This window comes from Pleurodeles waltl, chromosome 2_1 (assembly GCF_031143425.1).
Source record: "Pleurodeles waltl isolate 20211129_DDA chromosome 2_1, aPleWal1.hap1.20221129, whole genome shotgun sequence".
Classification (NCBI taxonomy): domain Eukaryota; kingdom Metazoa; phylum Chordata; class Amphibia; order Caudata; family Salamandridae; genus Pleurodeles; species Pleurodeles waltl.
Window position 1 is genome coordinate 843,952,286 of NC_090438.1, and position 12,336 is coordinate 843,964,621.

The window sequence follows — 12,336 nt, forward strand, 5'->3', positions numbered from 1 at the left end:
TGTGGACATCAACTTGTCCTTCCCAGGGGACATTGTTTTTGACATACATGCTGTGAAGGAAAGCACATATCAGTATAATCTTGCATACCAGCGAGGGAGCATACAGGAGGCTTTCTCCTGTCATGTCCAGGTACCTGAACCTGGATTTGAGAAGGCCAAATGTCCTCTCCATCACATTGCATATTTTCCGGTGTGCTTCATCATAGGCACGCTGTTCATTAGTTGTTGGATTTGCAAATGGGGTCATGACTCACAGCTGTATGCCATAACTTTGGTCTGTTGCAAAGACAAGAGGGAGAAATTTAGTGAAGAGTTGAGAGGGATCTGGAATAGACTATGGCAGTATTTGGTTGCAGTTTGAGTGGTGAATCAGAGGTGATTGTGGTGTTGTGTGTAAGACAAGTCTTGCAATATGGTTCAATTTGACTGTGTTGATGTATATGACATTTTTGAGTACTGACTAAAGGACATGTATATGACCATCGGGATTCCAATACATATTCTCATCATGTATGTAACATGTTTTGTGTAGTCCATATTAGTAGCAGGGTCATTGTATGAGATGGAGGCTACCACCTTCTTTCAGCACAATGGTGTCAGATGTGTAGCCAGCATAGTTGCCCTTCAAAGCCAGCCTATTCCGTTGATGTTGGCATGTGGCATTACGCATGCAGTGCAACACTTAATGGGCCTTAGTGGCAAAAGATAATTGTGTCAGCCATCTTGGCCCTCATTACAAATCTGGTGGTCTGAAGAATGCCACTCTCACAGTGGCAGTTGGACTGCCGCAGTTGTGGCAGTATGACCACCACATTATGACCGTGGTGGACACACCACGGTTGGCCCACCAACATTGCCAGTTTGCCACCAGCCAGCTGCCTGGCAGTCTTAGCGGTCTTAATCCTCCAGGATAGCGGTGGAAGCAGCTCTGCCCTCTGGATTTTGACTCCCAAATTTGCCAGCCTTTGCTTGGCGGTTCCACTGCCATGTAAGGGCTGGCGGAATGGGGGTGTCACATGCCCCATGGAGGCCCCTGCACTGGCCATGTACTTGGCATAGGCAGTGACGCCCCCATGGACAGAACTGTAGCACTTTCCAATGCAGGAATTACATGCAGTAGAAAGTGCAACCGGTGCTCCTGCACCCGCTCCAACCTCACAATGCAGCCTGATCAATTACGAACCGGCTGCAATGTTTCGGCACTCTTCCCAGCTGGGCCAGCAGATGGAAAAATTGTTTCCGCCCACAGGTCCAGCAGTGAACTGCTAATAGGGCCGGCAGGGTTTAGACCACAATGGTGGTCTAACAGCGGTGTAAGTTTGCCAAGCGGCCTCCGCTGGACACCACACTCATGATGAGTGTCCAGGTGTCCAAGGGTGTGTATCACATATTAGTATGATGATCACATTTGGTACAGGTGTATGTCCTAGCTTCTTAGTAATTGGATTTTGAGCCAGACTTACTACACATGCATAGTGCAGACTTTGGGAGGGGCCCAGCTATTTTCTGAAGTGGCACTTATTACAGTGCATGTGTGGCTAGTCATGTCCTCTATACCCCTACAGAGGCCTACTATGGCATCCATGTACATTACAGTTTAGCAGTGAATCAGCACCATGGTGAACTATTGTTAGTCTACAGTACAAGCATGATGGTGTTAGGGGGCGCTAAGTGCTGCATGTGAGGTGTCAGTTGAGTAGTTGTGGCACAATTTCTCATGATTCTGCCCCATTGTCTTTAATGGCAGGTACATTAGTCTTCCTATGTGTGCAATACAATGCATTTGACAGATGTATTTGCAGCGTACAGGTATGTCAGGTATGTGTAGATGGGATATAGTTGTTGTTGGCACCACTTCGGTGGCATATGATGTAGATTGAGCCTGAGACATGCACAACATGAATGAGGTGGGGATGTGCCTAGGTGTGACTTTCTTCACATGGCCATGCCATAGGCCATTGACATGGCGGAGCTATTGTTGGTTTGGTGTAATGTGTTTGAAGTATATTTAGTAGTAAACCAGTGGACACTTATAGTGGTTTGTGGTCTTCTTCTGTATGCAAAGGGGACATAGCTCCACCTGTCCTTCAGGTAGTGTGGCTGTTAGTTTGTGGCTGTGTTAGGTACATGTGTGTGTCAGCGTTTGTGATGTCCAATCATTGCGGTGCACTGCAACATGTTGCATATGTCTTGTTGCCAGTACATCTGTGGTCCCATCCCCTTGTGTCTTAGTTGTGGTGTGCATGTTGTTTGTCTTACAGGGTTGGTGTGTTTTGTGTGTATTGATTGGTTGGTTGACTTACCAACAAGTTGGCCATTGCCATATTGGTCATCCTGCTCCTGCTCGTTGATGGTGGAGTGCTGGAATATGTAAGCATCATGGACGCTGCTGGAGTACTTGGCTGAGATGTTTGTGAAGAGCCCACGGTGGTCCACAATGGCCTGCACATTAATCGAATTGATGTGCTTGCGGTTCCTGCATAGGTGTTCCGTAGCTGCAGGTGGCAGCAGTTGCACATGGGTGCAGTCCATTGCACCCAGCACATGCGGAAACCCAGCAATTAGATAGAATTCTTACTTGGTCTCCTGCTGCAGTTGCTATGTGTTTGGGAAGCAGATGTGGTGGGGTGTGAGGTGGATGATGGCATCTAGGACCTTAGGCAGGAAAACTGATATTGATGGCTGAGAGACACCAGCCACTAGTCTCCCTGTTGTTTGAATGGATCCAGAAGCCAGCATGTGCAGAACAGTGAGGAGCTTTGTGATGGGTGGTATGTTGTAGGGAGTTTGCAGCCTTGCTGTAATGTCTGGTGCAATCTGGTTCAGCAGGCGTAGAATGGATTCCCGGTTGAGACGGTAAGTAATGATGATGTATTGCTCCCTGAGGCCAAGGAGGGTTGTCCTCTGCTGAAATATCCTCTCCTGACATCTACCTTGCCTTTTTGGGTGCTGTGGGGGAGGTGGAGGAAGCAGCTGTCGTTGCAGGCGTCTGCGGCGTGTGCCTCACTGGAGCAGTATGACTTCCATGGTGTCTTGGAGGTAGCAAATGTTTCTTTTGTGATTTTTCTTTAAGCAGTGGTGTATGTGCCTCATTTTAATGCCTGGTCAGGACCAGGCATTAAGATTTGTTGCAAAAAGGGATTAAAGTCATTTTTTGGGTCTGCCTCCAACCTGTGTGTCAGTTTAGCAGAGGGGGATAAATATGGTGCTACGGGCTTAGAGTCATTTTATGGACGGGAATACTATGTGCTGGATGGGTCTTGCGTCAAAATGTAAATATGGAGTTAAGTTTGCACCAAATTTGCGTTAAAAAAACTGATGCGAATTCGGCACAAATAGTATAAATAAGCCCCTTTGTGTGTCTAAATTGTGAAGTTGAACGCTATATTTAATGTATGGTGACCTGAAAAATAAAAAACAACTGTTTTGGGTGACAGACCAGACTTTACTAGTAATAGCCAATGCCCAAACAAAAATGCACACATAGATATTTTACTTTTAGAAAATATCTGCCTGGAACAATACTCAGGGTCTGGTTTATTTTTTTAAACTCCATTACGTCAAGAGTACATATGTAATGTAGCCCAAAAGCATTACTGATTGCAAAAAACAGTTATTTAAATGGTGGACACAGTACTTTAGCAGCAAGCAGGTATGTTATGATCAAAAACAAATCAGTCCTACATTGCTGAGGACATGCAGGAGAAACTGTGTGACCGATCAGAGAAACAACAATCAAAGTGACAAAATGATTAACAGTCAGGGACTAACTCATAAAGGTAATCTTAGACCTGAAGTCTAAAGGCCGAATTCACAAGTATAAACTTTAACTTCATTTCCAAACTTACCATTTTAAATTGGGACAAAAGACTTGAGGTCTAAACTTAGGGCCATATTTATGGCAAAGCCATGCAGTGCAGCAAGTCACATTGCTGGCCTGCGTGACAGGGAAATGGCAGGGATGCACTATATTTACATGAATATGGTGGATTCATACCTTTCTCCCCCCACAAGCGCCATTTTGGCAGCTCTGTGCTAATGTAGGCACCCTTGCAGCTTGGTGCAAGAGTACTTCCATTGTAGGGAGGATTGCTTTTGTGCAGGAAGGGTTAACTTCCTGCACGAAAACAATCCCCTGAGGCTTATTCTTTTTTCTTTGTATGCTGCAGAATGAGCAGAAATAAAGATTTTTCTATTGCTTATGTCTCCCCTGGGAAGGCGTAGCATTTTGGCGTATTTCTAGGTTTGTCAGTTCTGTTATATATATGCACTAAAAACCAAAGGTTAGAAGAATGTTATAGTTAGGTTCAGATTATACACACACACAACAATGGAAATTCAACAGTTATAGTTATGCTTATGTCAAGAAACTATGACTCGTGCCCTAGGGTAACTATAACTCGCACCTCCACCATGCAGTTTTCCCATCAATAATTCTACTGCCAATGTTGCAGTGATATTATAAATTATGTTATAGCAAATATTATAACTGATGTAAAACACCGGGTAAATAGCAGTGCATAGTGACAGCACAATTTTAGTTACATTAGGGCACAAATATATAATGTCCCTATAATGTCCCTGTAAACTTTGTTTTTTTCAGTAAATTTCTATGTTTTTTTAATTCAGCAGTGTGTTGGCTGCAGGGCCGACCCCCTCATATGCATCTAGGCCTATATAGCACACAGCCTTTGGCCCTGTGGCCATCCCCCATGTGCTGCCACCTTCTCTGCATGCATCCAAACCCACACCTTCAAATGACCTTTGGCTGAGCTCGGTTGGGGTTGGCCACAGGGCCTAGCCTGCAGCCAGGCCCCTGCAGTCAACCCCCCCATAGGCATACAACTCTGGGCCAGAACCTGCCATTGGCTGTACCTGGCATGAGTTGGCCACAGGGCCTGGCCACAGAGACCAAATCCTGTGGACATCCAAATCTGTGCCACGCGCCGCCTTGGGCCATGCATGGCAGGGAATGGCCACAGGGTCTTCGCTGTAGGCATCCAACAAAGAATACCCAACAAAGAAGAGGCCAATGTTTTGCACAAAATATCTACCCAACTGAAGTACTTTCTAATGGCTAATTAGTGAGTGCTACCTCAGTGGGTAAATGTATAGTGCATCTCTTACACTACAGCTGAGTAAAGGATCACAAGGACATGACTCCAGTGACCTTGTGTGTCTGTAATGTTGACAATGTCATTGTTCCTTCAGCATTTTCATACAGAAATCTGCAATAACATGAAACCTTGTATAGTGAATATGATAAGACTACAAAGAGTTGATACTCCACCAAATAAGTGTGCACTCCCTCTTAATTACATGTAGTAAGTGCTTCCTTTTTTGGTGGAGACATGCTTATAATCCTCTGCATCAAGAACACATCTCCTAAATCACTGGTAAACGCACTGATGGGGGCACATATTGTGCTTGGAAGAGCAATGATGCAAATATATCCATCAAGGATTTTAGATAACTTTTGAAGGTTGCACTGCAGATGAAACACACTAGCTCTGCTTTTACAAAGCAGCAATAGTCTCCTGGGGACCACGAAGGGAGCCAAATGTGTACCAGCTGGTTCACCACCGAACTCCAACAATCAAACCGTACCCACAGACATTTAAACAAAAAATGGAGGAACAGTCAAACCAGTGAAGACCTCGCCTCATTAAGAACCGCAACTGCCGCCCACTAAAAACAAATCAAGAACGCAAGGAAGGACGCACTCTGGGAACGCATCAACTCCTCTGCACACAACTCTGAGGAACTCTTCTCATTCATCAACTATGTGGGACATTTGGATGAGATTGATGTCTGTGCATCATACTGTCAGTGTGCCTTGTCATCTAGGGGGTTGATGGGTCAATACTAATTGCCACTGTGACCAGGTTTGCATAGGACAGGTTACAATTTAGTCTATTATTTCAACACATATTTAGGCACAACAACATGTAAGGCGTGTGGTGCTTTTCATGCTACTCAGATACAAATAAAGGAGTTATCAACCAGTTGCATCCATATTTCACTTTGTTCAAACTTAATGACAGGGGACATTGTAACAGGTGAAAATGTGTTTTATTGGTGCAGAGATAAAATCGTGCTGATTACAGTGATGGGAGTGGGCTAATGGTGGTTATCCAAAATGGCAACATGGTGGCAGCATTGTTGGCAGTATTGGTAGGTCCATCCATGCTTACATGAGTTTGTATTATTTGTAGCACTGTTTGGTGATTGATTAAGTGGGACACGTGGTGGACAGTTTTTTGCAGAGTCACTTCTTAAAGGTGGCCTTGTTCTTGGCAGGTGTTTCTGTCCCATATCTTGGCCTGAGGGTCTGTTTGGGCTCCTGTTGTTGGCCTACAGGGGTTGAGATGGATGTCCCCTGTGTGCCCTCAGAGGGTAGTACATGTGAAGTTGCTGCTGATGCTCTTCTCATCCGGTCTTTATCCTGTGGTGCAGTGGGAGCTTCCCATTCTGTGTGGGCCTCAGGCTGTGTTTGGACAAGCTGCAGCAGCGCACCTGCTATGCTGGCCATTGTGCCATTGTGCCGTTTCCACTGCTCCATGGCCTCTTGGTGGTGTGCTTGCTGCATCCTCTGACTCTGCTCCATGGTGGATACTATCTGGGCCAATCTGTCCTGGGTATGGTGGTAGGCTCTCAGGACCTCCAAAATCATATCCTGGGCTGCAGCATCCATCCTGTGGCCTCCCCCCTGGGCCACTGATACCCTCCCATTGGGCCTAGCCCCCTGTGCCAGTGTCCCCTGCACAGGTCTGGCGGTACCACTTGTACTGGGACCATTGTCTTCCTGCCTCTTGGCAGGGGGTGACTGTGGCCTCTGTACTTGTGTTCCACCAGTCTGTGGCCTGGATACACAGGTGTGTGGACGGTTGCCCTGGGCTGATGTTATTGGCTGGGTGGTAGGGGTGTCAGTGGTATCCTGGGTGGGGCTGCTGGATGTTGACAGTCCAGGAATGTGTGAGGAGCCAGGCTGATTGTCAGTGTCCAGGGTTCCATCCCCATTGTCCTGTGAAGTGCCTCTGTCTCCCTGTGGGTCACTACCACTCCTTGTCCTGTCCATCAGGGTGGCATGGGCGGTGGTGCCCGTTGGGGGAAATGGACATGTCCGTTACATTAGCATGGTCGGTTGGGGTGCAGGTGCCTGGGCGGGTTTGTGCAGCTTACACACTTTGGAGCCATGCAGGATGCTTTAGTGAGGTTAGCATTGCTTTTAGCTTAGGATGTGGAGGTGCATTGTGGGTGTTATAGGCCATTGTGTTTCCTTGCATGGGTGGGTGGCTGTGCACAGGGGGAGGGATGTGGGCCTGTTAGTGGCTTTGTGGGCATGCAGGGGGAGTGGAGTAGGTGCTTGTGGGCTGGGTGGGGTAGTGGTCCTGGTGGGTGTTGTAGGGGTGAGGTGGTGCATTCCTTCCAGGTGTGATGGATATGGGGTAACTGTAGACAACTTATCCGAGTCCATTCCTCCATTGAGGCCCTCAGGGTGCAGGATGGCCAGTACCTTTTCCTCCCAATCAATGTGGTCAAATGGTGTTGGTGGAGGTCCTCCCCCAGTCTTCTGGACTGCAATGTGGTACCTAGATGCCATGGCCCTGCCCTTCCCCTGCAACTCATTCCATCTCTTGCGGATGTGGTCTCTGGTGCGTGGGTGGTGTCCCACTGCATTGACCCCGTTGACTATTGTCTGCCATAGCTCCATCTTCCTGATGATGGGTGTGTGTTGCACCTGTGCCCCGAATAGTTGTGGGTCGACCTTCAGTATCTCATCCCCTGTAGTCCTTAGCTCCCTTTCTGTGAAGCGTGGGTGTTTGGGGGATGCCATGTTGAGTCTTGTGAATGGTGTCTTGTGTGGATCTAGGTGAGGGTACTCTTGTCTGGTTGGGTGTAAGTATTGTGGATTGTGGCGTTCGGTGTCTGCTTCTGGTGTTGTCTGTCTTCTTTGGCCTACTTTCATTGCAAAGGATTGTGGGGTGTGTCTGTGAGTGTTTTATAGTGTTGTGGATGTGTGTCAGGTGTGTGGGTTTCTAATTTATCCAATATGTGCACTTCTTACTGTTGGGTCCACTTGCTGCCCGTGGCGGTCTTCACCGCCAATGGTCGTTTGGCTTCCACTGACCACCGCAGTGATTTGTGCATCATTATTTGGAGGGTGGGGTGTTGGTGTGCTCGGCAGTGGCGGGGTGGGGGGTCCAGCATTTCCGCTGACAAGGTCCTGGCGGTGACCGGTGGAAGTGTGATTTTTGTCGGATTCAGATTTTTGATTCATTATATGGTGGGTTTCTGTTCACCGCCAATGGCGGTCTTCTGATTCACAGATTGTGCTTTTTGTAGTTTGATGTAAATCCATTCAGTAGTTTTGGGGATATTGAAGATGATAAAATATAGATATCTAGGGACACAGATCCTCAATGGATCCAACTGTCTCTGTGCTGATATCTGATTGGCTGCCAACACTTCAACAAGTGTTGACAGCCATTTTAGTATTCAGCTTCAGCCAAGTCCCACAAAAAACAATTTAAAAAAAGAATATGAGCCAGGGTGGGGACACCATGAGCTCCTAGTCTTGGTGTAGGTGTCCCCAAGGGATGCCACCAAGGTTAAAAAAATTAAAAAGCATTTTTTTTTTAATCTTGGAGAAATTCACAGCTGAATTCACTGATTTAAAAAAAAATTAAATAAAAATCACGGGCTTCTGCACTCTTACTTTCGTTTGCCCCCTGGTTGGCCTTGTCTCGGGGGCTAAAATAAAAGGAGGAGGGTGCACGGAACCCTCCTCCTAGGGCTTATTGTAGCCCCAGAGGCTGCCACCTGCCTGGGGCAAATTAGAGCAAAATAATGTAGGGAGGCCCATGTGGCCCCCCGCTGCCCCGGGGACCTCCACTTCCCCAGGGATAGAGATAATATGACAGAGGGACCACTAAGACCCCCTTGAGACCCAGCAACCACCACTTCCCTGGGGCTTTCTTTTTATTAAAAAGAGGAGGCCGACGCACAGGCCCCCGTCTGGGCTGTTCTCGGCCCCGGGGACCACCACCTTCCTGGAGCAGCCTATGCAAACAGAAGGATGGGGTCGCACAGCCCACCCTCTTGGAGCCAATAATGGTCCTTAGACTGCCATCCCTGAGGGCCAGCTCCTGCTAAGTCTCGGGTTGCCGAGCCCCAGGACATTCTTGTTTACTATTGCAGGGAGGGAGCTTTGAAAGCTCCCACCAAGCAAAAGCAAACACTCTCGTTCCAGCGGCTGAAAGCTGTCAAAGTGCTCCTTCCCTCTGGAAGTGGAGGTTTCACCTCTTTTCCTGACCTCGGACATGCGGACAGGGAAGGAGAAGAAACGATTGTTCTTACACATAGGGGGCTGCATTTCCAGCACAGTAGCTCCCTGTGTGCAGTAGCAATTCTGACTCCTGCAGGTGGCAGGGAGCTGGCTGGGACTGATGGGGCCTTGAAGCTCCGCCTGGGGTCCCGACCTGCACACTGGGCAGCCAGAAGACAGGGCCAATTGCGAAGGGATGGGGTCTATTAGCCCAAAATCAGCACCGGGAGGGGGATTCACAGACCCCTTTTCCCATTAAGTGTATTTTCTTGGTGATTCAATATTGAAAAATGATCTGAAATCCTTTGCAGAGGTGAATGCATCATTAATCTATTGAAACACAATCTGTATGTGACTGTGACAAATGGGTTCTTTCTTGTCCTCTCTTAGTGAGAGCAGAGTCCATGGTTCTCCCTTTCAATTGCTACAAGTATGCAAATGTGCAAGTCACCCGCTTGGGCCCACACGTCCACCTTAGTATTATGCAAAGGTCTTCCTGCCCTTTACCAGGATGATGGACAGCTTACCAAAGGGCCCCCAGTGTATTTCCTGCCGATTTTGGTGGCGCGTTCTTAAATCTGAGGAATATGAGGACCTCTCCACAAAACAAGGAAACACTTACATCAGTGGTTCCCAAACATTTGACTTCTGTGGACCCCCACTTTATCATTACTGGATCCCAGGGAACCCCACCGAATCATTATTGGAATTTGGGAACCCCCACTGAGTCAGTACTTCTAGCAGGGAAACTAATCTGTTGAAATTATTTAATTTTCCAACAGTCGCGGACCCTCTGTGGAGTCTTTGCGGGCCACCAGGGGTCCCCGGACCAGGGGTCCTGGGCAGCGGGAAAGCTGATTGCGGTCCTGTCTGGGGCAGTGTGGCTGCTGGCGGTCGCCTCCTGGGCAGCGGGGCTGCTGCTGGTGGTCGCCTCCTGGGCAGCAGGGATGCTGCGCGCGCTCCTGTCTGGGGCAGTGTGGCTGCTGGCGGTCACCTCCTGGGCAGTGGGGCTGCTGCTGGCGGTCCTGTCTGGGACAGTGTGGCTGCTGGCGGTCGCCTCCTGGGCAGCGGGGCTGATGGCGGTCTTGTCTGCTGTGCTGATCTTCCCAGACTTGCCGGTTTTCTTGTGCCCCTTCCCCACCTTGGATGGTGTCGCAGCTGTCTCCACAATCTCAACTGTACCCCTGGGAGCGGCTTTGGTGGCTGGTTTCTTTCCCCTCTCCTGCTGGGCACTGTCCAACCTTTTATGCTTGACAGGTGGGGGACTGTCCGTGCTGTGGCTCCTTGCCACACTGCCTACCCTGCTGCCTGGTGCACTCCGTAATCCGGTGACTACTGGCACCACTGGTCCCGCCGATGTTGTGGCTGAGATGCCACGTTGGGACCTGGAGAGTCGGGCCCTAGGAGATTGACAGGGTGGGGGAGGTGAGGGAAAGAGCTCAAGGCTGGCTAGGAAAGGTTTCTTATGAACACTGGGACGGGTAGCTGGATGGGGTTTGGGAGTGAAAGAAGAGGTTGTGGTCTTAGGAGGTGTATGTTTGCTGACTTTGGGTGAAGGTGCATGGCCTGGAGGCTGTCGTGAGATGGATGGTTGTTCGGTGGGTGTGTGGCTGCATTTGTGTGCCTTGGGAGGTGGCTTCACAGACACACTGGGAGAGGACACAGGGGATGTGTGAATGGTAGTGGGGGTGGTGACTGCACGTGAGCGGGGTGTGGTGGTGGGTGTGCTGGTGATGGACGTAGTGGCTGAAGATGTAGTGCATGCAGGTGTGAATAGAGACGAGACAGGGAGGGAGGAGAAGACGAAGAGGAGGGGGACACAGTGAAGGCAGTGGATGTTGGTGTGTCTGCATGTGTTTGATGCTTGCATGAGTGCCTGTGGGATGTGTGGTGCTTATGTTTGCCTGAGTCTCCTTTGTGTGTTGAGGTGTGTGCATGCTGGTCTGATGGTGTGCTTGGGATAGGCTGAGGTACAGGGGTGCAGGTCTTGGTGGAGGAAGTTGGAGGGGGGAGGCTAGAGACAGGGACAATGGCTGCCATCAGTGCTTAGGCCAGAGTATGAAAAGCTTGCTGAAGGGCTGCCTGACCAGAATGAATGCCCTTCAGGAATGCATTGGTTTGTTGCAACTGCCTCTCTACACCCTGGATGGCATTCAAAATGGTAGACTGCCCAACAGTGAGGGACCTGAGGAGGTCAATGGCCTCTTCACTGAGGGCAGCAGGGGCGACTGGGGCAGGGGCTGAGGTGCCTGGGGCAAAGGTGATGCCCACCCTCCTGGGTGAGCGGGCACCGGGCAAAGGCTGAGGGGCTGCTGGGAGGGCAGTGCTGGTAGGGGGGGTGGCGGCTGTACCTGTAGATGCGGGGGCACACCACCAGAAGGGTGCTCCCATCAGAGGAGGAGTCCGTATCGCTGGTGTCAGCACCTGTCCCCGCCATGGAGCTCCCCTCGCCCTCTGTCCCACAGGCGAATTCGGAGTTCGTAATGTCGCCCTCCAGGGCCATGTGGGATGCAGCTCCCTTGTGCTCCGGTGTCACTGCTCCTCCACCTGATGATGCTAATGCACACAAGTACAGGGAGACCACAAAAAGGGGAGGGGAAGACAGAAGAAAGACATGTTGAGTGCATGCAATACCGCTACCGTTGGAGGATACAACAGACACAGAAGCCCCCTGCACTACTCCGCGCACTTGGGGTCCACTATTCAATCCCCTCGACATGGCTTACAAGGCTATGGCCGATTTCTGCACACATGGATGTCACAGGAGCCTGACTAGGTGTAGTTCGCACTGTACACAGGTGGGGTGGGGTGCCACAGGGACTGCCTTAAAAAGGGGACTTAACTAGCAAACTCGCCCTGGCCTAGGGGAACCCACAGCCCACCTCCCCTACCCAGACACCTACAATGCGCGCTGAATCAGCTGAAGGAGAGTGCACTCACCCCCTTGTTGCTGCTGTGATGCCCTCAGGCACCCATCCAACTCCAGGTACGCCACCGCCAGGATCCTG